A 13,224-nucleotide genomic window follows, 5' to 3' on the forward strand; every position below is an offset into this window, starting at 1 on the left:
GTCCCACATGTCATCCTCTATGAACAATAAAAGTTTCCTTTGATGGATTTCTTTTGAACCCCTAATTAGTTTCTGGATATTTCCTTTTTTTCCTTTGATCCCCTGCCGCCTTGGAATTGTTGAGGATGCTGCTGCCTCATGGGTCCCGCATGTCATCCTCTCAGAACGGTAAATTTTTCTTTTCTTGGATTTTGTTTACCAAACGATTTTTGGCTTATTTTTTCTTTCGATCCCCTGCCGCCTTTAAAACGTTGAGGAACATGCAGGCTCATGGGACCCGCATGTCATCCTCTATGTACTATAAAACCTTCTTTTCTTGGATTTTTTTGGCTCCTCATATTTGGTCACTTGTCTTTTTCTTTCGATCCCCTGCCGCCTCTCAAACGGTGATACCGCTGCTGCAAAATGGGACCCGCATGTCATCCTCTATGTACAATAAAGTTTCTTTTCTTGGATTATCTTTGTCTCCTGATATTTTGTCATTTGCCTTTTTCTTTCGATCTCATGCCGCCTTTGAAACGTTGAGTAAGCTGCGGGCTCATGGGTCCCGCATGTCATCCTCTACGAACAATAAAAGTTTCCTTTCTTGGAGTTACTTTTCACCCCTAATTTCTGGCTATTTTCCTTTTTTCTTTTGATCTCCTGCCCCCTTTGAAACGATGAGGACGCAGTTGGCAGGTCGGTCCCACATGTCATCCTCTATGAACAATAAAAGTTTCCTTTGATGGATTTATTTTGAACCCATAATTAATTTCTGGATATTTCCTTTTTTTTTGATCCCCTGCCGCCTTGGAATCGTTGAGGATGCTGCTGCCTCATGGGTCCCGCATGTCATCCTCTCAGAACGGTAAATGTTTCTTTTCTTGGATTTTGTTTACCAAATGATTTTTGGCTTATTTTTTCTTTCGATCTCCTGCCGCCTTTAAAACGTTGAGGACGCTGCTGGCTCACGGGTCCCACATGTCAGCCTCTATGAACAATAAACGCTGAGGATGCTGCTGCCTCATGGGTCCCGCATGTTATCCTCTTAGAACGATAAATGTTTATTTTCTTGGATTGTTTTACCAACTGATTTTTGGTTTATTTTTTCTTTCCATCCCCTACCGCCTTTAAAACGTTGACGACGCTGTTGGCTCATGGGTCCCTGATGTCAGCCTCCCCGTACAAGAAACATGTGATATCTTGATTATTTTGCAGACAATAAACAGTGTATTTCGCTCTGAGCTTTGCAAACAGATAAATTAAATCTTTATTTTTACATAAACAAACTTATATGATGAATCTCCTTGTTTTTTTGTTTTTGCGAAACATAGGACTTTCATGTTTTGGAGTGGGCTGAAATTGTACGAGTCAAAAGGCGTCCAGCACGATAGTTCGAAGGCCCAGATGGCCAGATGCAGCCCAATTGAAATATATCTTTTCTAGGATTTTTTGACCCCCTGATTTCTGGCTACTTCATTTTTCTTTTGATCCCCTGCCGCCTTTGAAACGTTGAAGACTTTGCTGGCTCATGGGTCCCACATGTCAGCCTCTATGAACAATAAACATTTCCTTTCTTGGAGTTATTTTTGACCCCCTGATTTCTGGCTATTTGCCTTTTTTCTTTCGATCCCCAGTCGCCTTCGAAACGTAGTGGACGCTACTGGCTCATGGGTCCCAGATGTGAGCCTCCATGAACAATAAACCTTTCCTTTGTTGGATTTATTTTTCACCCTCTGATTTTTGGCTGTTTCCTTTTTCTTTTGATCCACTGCCGCCTTGGACACGTTGAGTAAGCTGCTGACACATGGGGCCCGCATGTCATCCTCTATGTACAATCAACTTGCAAGATCTTGGAGCGAAATAGCTTGTATTAGTGGGACCCATATGTCAACCTCTATGTACAATAAAAGTTTCCTTTCTTGGATTATTTTTTGCTCCTGATATTTGGTCACTTTCCTTTTTCTTTCGATCTCATGCCGCCTCTGAAATGTTTAGTAAGGTGCTGGCTCATTGATGAGGACATTCCATCTCTTGATACAGCCGCTGTACCTACAGCCACACAAATACAAGGACCAATCACTCGAGCTCGTGCCAAACAACTTAACTATCAGGTACTTTCGTTTCTTGGAACTATTCCTCACATACATGAGAATATGATGCTGCCTAAATCAGATATGTTTGTTACTCTTAGGAATGATGGACCAAGCATGGATGAGGAGGACAAGCATTGGAGCATGATCACGCATGGAGGAGATGGAAGCAAGCATTTGAGGATTGAAGATGACGCCGCAAGTGGAGATTTCAGAACTTTGAAGCCACCATAAGAAGAGATGAAGACATGGATGAAATATAGAGTTTCCCACTTCATAATTTCGTCCATAGCATAATATGGTGCTGCATCACCTTTAGTTTTGGGCCAGGCCCATGTTATTTTCGCAGGAATTAAGTCAGCCACTTTTTAGAGTCCGTATTGAAGGGGGAAAGGCCTTCTAGGGTTTGGTTCGGCCACCATATGTATGGCTGGCCGAAGCCCCACCTTTTCCTCCTTTAAATACCCCCATAGCCGTCACGTTTAGACTCGAATTTTGATTAGACTAAAAGTTAGCCATTGATGTAACTCTCATGTACTTCTTTTGAGGCCAACGGCCAGAACAAGACCGACTATTCGGAATCCCACCTTTTTCAATAAAGCTTTCATCTATATCCGCAATATTCTGATTGCAATATTAGTTCTTACTTGTTCTCGATTTCAGGTAGGAATTAAGACCCTCACTGGTCAGGCTAATCGCGCATCCGCAAGATCCGGAACTCCCGGAGATTGTCCTAGCGATTGCATTGGCGCACGAGCTTTGCACGTGTAGTCGGATCGTCAAGCACGAACTCCACCAACAAATCGATCTATCTACCTCTCATCGAAAGATCGGCCAGCTTTGCCCTATCAAGTGGTATCAGATTTCTGGTTGCTCGGTGAGATTTTACTGTTTTCCTAGTATAGATTGCATCTGCCATCATCCCATAAACCATGAAAAAGCCAAAAAAATACAGTTAGGGTTTATATCATATCATCCCATAAACCCCCTGCCACGCCTTGCATTGTCTTTTCAGTTTTGCATAGTTGAATTTGTGTCTGCATCTTCGTGTCGAGTTGCTGGTCTTAGCGTCTAGTTCCTTTAGAGTTTCGAGTTCTTGTCATATTAGTCACGCCGCCGCCGCCCACTCGCACCATACGCAGATCACAGCCAGATACACCCACCATATACTTCCGCCACTGCCAGATACACCCACCATATACTTCCGCCACTTCCATATACACTCACCATATACACCCACCAGATCGTTTCCGCCACAGACATATACATCTGCCATATACCCTGTTTCCTACCGCGACACAGATTTGTGTTGTTTCTCTGCTGCGACAGAGTCCGTGTAGACTAAGGTTTTCCTGTTTTCCTTAATAGTTGTTGCTATTTCTAATTTCATCCTGCGCTGTAGAAAAATTTCCGTGAGATAAGTTTCGGCCGCCAATAGAAATTTGAAAGGAGAGCAAAAAAAAATCGCCACCTCATCAAAACGCTTCTGAAATTTTTTTCTGGCTACATTGGTTTTTCATCTTGGCGATCACTTTTCGCCACTGGCCATTATAGCGACATTTTTTTGGCGCCTGCGCGCTTTCCCGAGCAATTCCGAAATTTTGACCAATTTTTTTCTGAGGCTATACTGTTTTTAGACCTCGGGGATCAGTTTGAGACACTTGCAATCATAGTGATTTTTCGCACCTCGCATCGCCACATCATCGCCACCTCATCGCTGCTAGTTGCTTGTGTGTCGTGCCGTGACCTCGCTAGTGTTGTAGGCTCGCGTCTCTAGTACGGTCTAGCCTAGGACCAGCACAGTACCGTTGTTGAGCATACTTTCAATATTGCATTGTTGTTTTGACAATTACTGTTTTGCTACCATATTAGCCTTCCTACAGCTCTACATATTGTCTCCACGTGCACCGTGTCGACACCTGGTAATCGCTTTGGCAATCTTTGGAGACACTGATCCTTGTTGGTTGCCGTATCACCTTCCTCCTGTTTAATAAGAACTTGTAAGAGCTTTGTATTTTGCTTGACGAACTGCGCATGAACCACCATATTCTGTAGTTTGTAGGCATATACATTTGTGCTTTTTTCTGTACTAACCATGTCAGGACCTACACCGGCCGCTGTTGACCCAACCAAGATGACGTCTGAGCAGTTGCATGCTCACTTCACCCACCTTTTGGGCGGGCATGGACGCGACGTCGATGCGCGCATTAGTGATGTTGACGCCAAACTCACTGACGCGTTGGACAAGCTGGATGGCCTCGAGACAGCTTTCAACTCCAAGCTCGATGCCAAGTTCCAGGAGCTCTTGACTCGGTTGCCGCCACCTGGCGACAACATGCGACGACGCGCACGCCGCGTTCCTCGTGCGGATGTGCCTGCGGGTACCGCTCCGGCTGTAGCAGCCGCACCTGACGCGCCTTCTGATGAAGGATACGAAGACTATGAAGGGGATGAGGATGAGCTGGTAGATGAGAACATGCTGGACGGCGAGGAAGTCGAACAACCTGCACCTGGTCGTCCACGACAACTGAACCGCAACGCTCGCCCACCTCCACGACTGGTACGTGATGATGATCATGTTGCTAAACTTAAATTGAATATTCCGCCATTTGAGGGTAGATATAATCATGATGCATATCTTACATGGGAATTGGAAGTAGAACAACGCTTTGCATGTTCAAAATACCCTGATCACTTGTGTGTTAGTGCTGCTACTTGTGAGTTCAAAGATTTTGCTTCTATTTGGTGGTCTGAACATTGTAGAGCACGTCCTTCTAATATTCCTACTACTTGGGTTGGTTTAAAACTTTCTATGCGTACTCGTTTTGTTCCTCCACATTATCAGCGTGATTTACTTAAGAAAATGTCTCGCTTAGAACAAGGGAAAATTCTGTAGAAGACTATTATCAAGAATTGCAAACTGGTATGATTCGTTGTGGTGTTGTAGAGGATAATGAGGCTATGCTTGCACGTTTCTTTGGTGGTTTGAATAAAGAGATTCAGCATATTTTAGATTATAAGGAGTACAACACTATTACTCGCTTGTTTCATCTTGCTTGCAAAGCTGAACGTGAAGTGCAGGATCGTCAACCACCATGGAGAAGAGCTAATGTTTCTGCAGGTCGTACATCGTCGTGGTCTCCGCGACAATCAGCGCCACCATCTCGTGGGACTGCACCAGCACCTACTACCTCCAAGTACACCGCGCCTGCATCACGAGCACTACCTGCTGCTACTCCACCACCATCTGCTGGTCCTCCTCGGAGTTCATCTTCCATGGCCTACACAGGGAAGGCGCGCGACATTCAATGTCGCAAATGCTTGGGATTTGGTCACATAGAGAGAGAATGCAGAACAAAGCGTGTGATGTTGGTGCGTGAAGATGGAGAATATGATTCTGCAAGTGAATTTGATGAAGATACATTGGCCCTTATTGCTGCACATGATGGTGCCAATTCTGATTCTGAGAGAGAGATAGAGGTAATGGATGCTGACACTGCTAATCAGTACAGGAGCTTAGTTGCACAGCGTGGTTTGAGCGTGCAATTGAGAAAAGCTGAGCATGATCAACGCCACAACCTGTTTCAAACAAGAGGCGTTGTAAAAGAGCGAGCTATAAGAATCATCATTGATGGAGGGAGCTGCAATAATATGGCTAGCGTTGACATGGTGGAGAAGCTTTCTCTCTCTACAAGAAAGCGCACACATCCATACTACATTCAATGGTTTGAGAGCTCTCGGAAGCTCAAGGTAACAAGAACTACACGTGTGCATTTTACTATTGGTACATATTCTGATTTTGTTGATTGTGATGTTGTACCTATGCAAGCTTGTTCTTTGTTACTTGGTCTTGGCAATTTGATAGAGAATCTGTTCATAATGGTAGAACTAATCAGTATTCTCTTATGCATGATGGAAAGAAAATTGGTCTCAAACCTATGACCCTGAACAACTAGTAAAAGACGATCTTGCTAGAGCTAGTAGAGTAAAAAATGAGGAGAAACATGAGAGTGAAAATCAGATTGTTGCTGCAGATTTTGTGCCACATAAGACTAATACTAAATCTGATTCAAACCATGCTACTGAAATTCGTTTGAAGAATCCTTGTTTACTTGCTAGCAAATCTGATAATGCTAAAGTTGATGTGAACACTACTCAATGCTATGCTATCATTTGCAAAGAAGTTCTGTTTTCTTTTGAGGATATGCCTCCTTCCTCGCCACCTGCGGTTGCTAACCTTTTGCAGGAATTCATTGATGTGTTTCCACAAGATGTTCCACCTGGATTACCACCTATTCGTGGGAAAGAACACCAAATTGACTTGATTCCAGGAGCTTCACTGCCCGACCGTGCACCATATCGTACCAATCCTGAAGAGACCAAAGAGATTCAGCGACAAATTCAGGTTCTCCAAGATAAAGGTTACATTCGTGAGTCTCTTAGTCCATGTGTTGTCCCTAATATCTTGGTACCTAAGAAGGATGGTTCTTCACGCATGTGTACTGATTGTAGAGCTATTAATAATATTACCATTCGATACCGTCATCCTATACCTCGTCTAGATGATATGCTTGATGAATTGAGTGGTTCTATTATGTTCTCTAAAGTTGATTTGCGTAGTGGTTACCACCAGATTCGTATGCAATTAGGAGATTGATGAGGACATCCCTACCTCACTACTACCTCCGTCATTGCAAGATGAAGATGAAGCTGTGAAGCTCAAGTCCAATGAAGTTAGGATTGGACCAATGACACGAGCTCGTGCGAAGCTACTTAAACAACAGGTGAACTTGTTCCTAAACGATACTTTGATCGACGAGAACTTTATATTACCTAAGTCGTATTACTTATGTATGATCAGGTATGAGGAGGAACCAAGCATCGCACGAGGAGGAGAGGAGCAGCTGGACAAGAAGCTGGACGTGAAGCTGGACATGGAGCTGGACGTGAAGACATCTCATGGACGCGCGAGGGAGGAGCGGGAGGCATGCGCGAGAGGAGGAGTTCTTCAGGCCGGTCCTGTGCCCGGTCGGACCGGCCTGGCGCCGGCCACCCGGTCGCAAACCGGATTTTGAACCGGTGCCATCCGGGCCACATCCAGGGAACACGGACCCTTCGTCCGGTTTCCGCCGATCACGAACCGGTCTAGGACCGGACCACCCGGTCACAGTCGGCCGATCGCCCCGTGACCGGCCGAGTCCGAGTCTGTCTCGACCAGATCTATTCTGGGTCGGTTATTTCCGTACTTTTTCGACCTGAGGTCGTCCCGAACGCCTATATAAGTCCCTGGGACGCCCCCAAAGTGGTTTTAGACCACGTTTAAGATAAACCCTAGTTCTTAGTTGTTTGCTCTGCAAAACTATTGAATACTACTCTCCAATTCGCATCGATCTGGAGTTTTATGCTACTGAAAGTTTGTGTGTGATCTGCTGTTCCATTGGGGATTAGAAGATTGCAATTTACCGCTTCGTGGTCGGCGGCTACGTGCGCAAGTGTGTGGAGTTGCGAATATCTTGCAGGGTTGAGAGCTGTTGCATTGGCATCAGGAATCAATCGAGAGACTTCGTCGGCGTCATACAAGTTATCCTCCTCATCATCATCGATTCCATCCGCTGCTACCATCGTGTGTTCATCACCACCGTCGCTTACTGAGAAGATCGGGACACCCCTTATCATCTTGGTATCAGAGCTCCAGTTTTCCTCGGTAAGCCATCCACAATCCACCCCATAGTTGAGTTGTGAGTGTTTTCCTATCCAGAAAAAGCCATAAAAAGTTAGGGTTAGGGTTTGCCATAGCCTTAGATTGCACTAATTTCGAGTTTTAGTTGCTTTTCGTAGTTGTTTTTGCGTATCTTTATCTTTCCTCTAGTAGAATTGTTAGGGTTTGTGTTTTCTCTATCATCTAGTTTATCATATTGTGTCAGTTTTGTTACTCCGAGTCCACATAGCGTACAGTGTGCTTGTTCCCAACCATAGACACAGCCTATCGATATACGTGACTAGGAACTTCCCCAGAAGAGACTAGTTTTACCGCTCGACAGGCTGCTCATTAGGGTTTTGGTGCGTTGCATATCTGTTGGCCGTGTTATCAAGGAGTTGAGTCAAAAAAACAAAAAAAAAATCAAAAAAAAAAAGAGAAAATTGAAAAGAAGCAAAAAGAGCTACATAGCTGCGTGTGTTATACAAAAAGAAAAATCCAAAAAGAAAAGTGTTGTGCTAGTTGAATCAAGTGAAGGCCTAAGTTTACTTTACTGCACCCGTAGTTGAGCAATCTTGTGCCTGTCTCGTTGAGCTTTGCTAGCGTCTCTCTTGCGCATTGCAACTTTTCCAACATATAGTTGCATTGCCCCATTATATCGCCTTGTGTGAGTATCATTGGTTGTCTACGGTCAGCGCTAGAGCTTGTTATTGGTGCAAATAGGTAGCCCACCTACAGCCCCACATATATCCTGCTTTGTCGTGTGATTTGTTCTTATACCCTTGATATTCGCTTCGCTACATCCGTGCACTAGTCCGTCAATCCAAGTTGGTAAGCAATACTAATTCACTTTGGAGCGGTAAGATTTACCTTTCTTATCAGTTTTGAGTGAGTTGTGAGAGTACCACCAAAGACCTTTGTTTAGTGCACTAACCTACTAATCATGTCTTCTACCGAGAATGTTGATGTGATGCAGAAAAAGGATGCCGCTACACCAGTTACTTGGCGTGAATTTGAGGCACTTCGTGATCACATGCAACGTGAAATACGAGTTGCTAGTGATGTGTTGGACAAGGATATTCAGAGTGTTCACTTGAAGGTCGATGAGACTACTACAGCGGTTAACACCGTTCAAACATCGGTGACGACTCTTCAAGCATCTATACAAGCTTTGACAACCGCCGTTGGTGAGATACGTACCATGGTGCAACAACAACCACCACCTGATGAAGATGGCAGTGTGCAAGGTGACAATGCTGAAGCTGCTAATGCTCAAGGGCGTGGTGTTGGTCGTGGTCTTGGACGTGGCGTTGGTGATGCGTTCCGTGGTCGTGGTTTTGTCCCCGTCGGAGCCCAACGTGTTCCTCAACAACAAGACGATGGTTTGGGTAAGCCCAAGTTCTCAATTCCCAGATTTGAAGGAGGTACTGATGTTGAAGAATATCTTACATGGGAGCTGAAGATTGAGAGATTATGGCGTTTACATCCTGACTATACTGAAGATAGGAAGATCAAGCTTGCTTCCTCTGAATTTGATGGCTATGCATTGCGTTGGTGGGATGGACTTGTTCGTGCTCGTGAAGAAGATGGTGAGCTGCCTATTATCACATGGCGTGCTATGAAGGCGGCAATGAGAGCTCGTTTTGTGCCTACCAATTACTTGCGTTCCGTCTTTGACAAGTTGACCCAATTGAAACAAGGTGTGTTGACGGTTGATGCTTACTACATGGAGATGGAGATGCTTATGCAGCGTGCCCGTGTCCGTGAGTCTCTTGAGATGACACTACAGCGTTTTCTGAATGGTCTGCGGTTTAATATCAAGGGAATTGTGCGTCATCACAGCTACGCTACTATGAATGAGCTACTACATCATGCAAGAGAAGCTGAGTCACAGTTGGCTGAAGAAGCGCAACAGAGGGGCCGTGCTACAGGCGCAGGGCGCTACACGCCTAGGCCGCCGCCTTCTACGGCGCCATCTACGCGTCCTATGGATGTTCCTTCTTCGTCTAGCAAGCCGGTCTCCAATGTGTCTAACACAAGGAAGCCCGTCCCTGCAGCAAGTGGAACTGGTTCTAGTATGTCTACAGCGCGCAACCGTGATATGGTTTGTCATACATGTGGTGGCAAGGGTCACTTCAAGAAGGATTGTCCTAATCGCAAAGTTATGATAATTAATGAGGACAATGAGTATGAAACTGGAGATGATGCTGATCCAGATGCTCCAGATGAGGATGATTATGACAGTGATGGGTTTGATGCTTTCCCTTCTGAAGCTCAAACTATTGTTGATGAGGTCTAAGACCCAATTTGTGGCCCAATCTTGCGAAATCGACCCGAAATCAAAAGGGGAAAAGTGGAGGAACGAAGAACGAGACGAACACGATGAACACACACGCACACAAACCCGATACAATCGACTTACACTCCCATGGCTCGACAAACCACGATGGTAGAATCACACTAGGAGAGACCAAGAGGTTGAATCCCGGTGTGAGAGATCGGTGTCGTAGACGAACACTTGTGCGGGAGAGAGAGTGGTTAAACTAGAATCTCACACACAACTATTAATCTCAACAAGAGTAGCCTTGATGAAACACAGGAGATAATCCCCAAGATGAGCTAAGCTCTAAGAATTATCCAAGTCTATGTCTAACCCTAGCAAATGAGGAGTACGGGGATACAAATAGCTCAGATCTGAGTCAAGGGTAATTTGGGTAAAGGCTAATTAAATTACAACCGTCGGATGGCGAAACAGCGTCTCAGATTCGGGTCAGTTCGCGTGCGGGCGGTACCATCGGGTGGAGCCTCCGGCCATGGTACCGGGGAGCACGTCAATTCGAGGCAAAGTATGCCGGGGGCCTGGGCGCGCGAGCGGTACCCCGGCCGGTACCATGGCCGGAGGTACCGGCCTCCTCATCATCCCCGCGGGCGCCCTTGGAGGCTCCGCTCAGTGCCCGCCGGTAGTACCGGCCAGGAGGGGCCGGTACTACCGGTCTTCCCTCCACGCGCGCGGCCAGGGGTGGAGGCTCCGGCCCCTCTTTGCCTGGAGGCTCCGGCCTCCTCTTCCCTGGAGGCTCCACTCTCTTCTCTTTTTCTTGTTCCTTTTTCTTCCTTTCTTCTTCTTCCTTCTTTCTTTCTTCTTCCTTTAGTCCATTGGCTTTAGCTTCTTCTTCCTTGATGAATGGTGCCTCCTGTTCCTCGTATCCTTGATGATCCTTGTACCTAATAACACACAGAGTGTCGGCATGAGGTAGCATTCCGTCCAACGGTGTATCAAGGTCAAGAGTAGCGAGGATAGAGTTCACCTTATCGTGTAGCGCTTTAACTCGGGCTCGTGTCATCGGTCCACTTGGGGGACTTGTTGGTCTTGGTGTAGCGACGTCGGTGACCGGGGCTACATCATCTCCCCCCCCTTGGGAAAGAGTCGTCCTCGACTCTTGCACCTCCTCATCTCCATGATAGGGTGACAAGTCCGAGACGTTGAACGTGTTGCTCACCAAGTACTTGGATGTCGGTATGTCGATGACGTAAGCGTTGTCGTTGATGCGTTTGAGGACTTTGAAGGGGCCATCTCCTCTTGGCTTGAGCTTGGAGTTGCGCTCATGAGGGAACCGTTCCTTCCGGAGGTGGATCCAAACGAGGTCTCCTTCTTCGAATATCCTTGCCTTCTTCTTGGCGTTGATGCGGTTGGCTTGACGAAGGACATGTTCTTGTATGGTTGCCCTTGTCTCTTCATGTAGTTTCTTGACGGCGGCGGTGCGCTTGTCGAAGTCCATGTTGATGCGCTCGTGGAGGGGAAGCGGAAGTATGTCGAGTGCCGTGTAAGGTTCGAAGCCATAGACGACCATGAAGGGGCTCCTTGACGTAGTCTTGTGCTTGGCGCGGTTGTAGGCGAACTCCGCGTGGGGAAGGCACTCCTCCCATGACTTCAAGTTCTTCTTCACGAGGATGCGTAGGAGGGTGGAGAGGCTTCGATTGACCACTTCCGTTTGGCCGTCCGTTTGCGGGTGCGATGATGATGAGAACAAGAGCTTGACTCCAAACTTCGCCATGAGCGACTTCCAAAGATAACTCATGAACTTGACGTCTCGATCCGACACAATGCTTTGTGGTACTCCATGTAGGCGAACGATTTCCCTGAAAAACAATGAAGCAATGTGTGAAGCATCGTCGCTCTTATGGCAAGGTATGAAATGAGCCATCTTAGAGAATCTATCCACTACAACAAATATGGAATCATGACCATGCTTAGTGCGAGGCAAGCCTAGAACGAAATCCATGCTAATATCGGTCCATGGTGCATAAGGAATAGGCAATGGCATGTAAAGACCATAAGGGTTGGAGGTAGACTTAGCTTGTAAGCATGTTGTGCACCGACGGCAAAGGCGCTCCACATCTCGCTTCATCTTTGGCCAATAGTAGTGGGTTGAGAGCATGGCATATGTCTTGTCACGGCCAAAGTGGCCCATAAGACCTCCTCCATGAGACTCTTGCAAAAGCAATTTTCGAAGCGAAGACTCGGGAATGCAAATCTTGTTAGCTTTGAACAAATAGCCATCATGCAAATAGAAATCATCCACTCCTCGCTCAACGGAGCACTTCTCAAAAATGGGAGCAAAGAAAGAATCGGAAGGATAGAGTTCTTTGATCTCTTCAAGTCCCAAAACATGAAAATCCAAACGAGTTAGCAAAAGGGTGTTTTTGCGGGAAAGAGCATCCGCCACAACATTGTCCTTGCCCTTCTTGTATTTGATCACATATGGGAAGGACTCAATGAACTCGACCCATTTTGCATGTCGTTTGTTCAAGTTGTGTTGGCTCTTCAAATATTTCAAGGACTCATGGTCGGAATGAATGATAAACTCTTTTGGCCAAAGGTAATGTTGCCAAACTTCAAGAACACGAACCAAAGCGTAGAGCTCCTTGTCATATATAGGATAGTTGAGGCGTGCGCCATCCAACTTCTCACTATAGTATGCCACGGGTTTGCCCTCTTGCATAAGAACACCACCAATACCAAGCCCACTTGCATCACACTCAATCTCAAAAGTTTTGGCAAAATTTGGAAGAACAAGAAGTGGAGCTTCGGTAAGGCGTTTCTTCAACTCATCAAAAGCATTTTGTTGGGCCTTGCCCCAAACAAACGGAACATTCTTCTTGGTAAGCTCATTCAAAGGGCAAGCGATGGTGCTAAAGTCTTTCACAAAGCGGCGATAAAACCCGGCAAGTCCATGGAAGCTTCGGACTTGGCCAACATTTGTAGGGGTAGGCCAATTATGGATGGCCTCCACCTTGGAAGAATCAACTTCAATCCCATTAGCAAAAACCACAAAACCAAGAAACACCAATTTGTTTTGAGCAAATGTGCATTTGGGGAGGTTAGCATAAAGCTTTTCATGGCGCAAGATGCACAAGACTTCTCTCACATGTTGCACATGGTCCTCGAGGTTTTTG

Source organism: Lolium perenne, chromosome 4 (assembly GCF_019359855.2).
Source record: "Lolium perenne isolate Kyuss_39 chromosome 4, Kyuss_2.0, whole genome shotgun sequence".
Classification (NCBI taxonomy): Eukaryota; Viridiplantae; Streptophyta; class Magnoliopsida; order Poales; family Poaceae; genus Lolium; species Lolium perenne.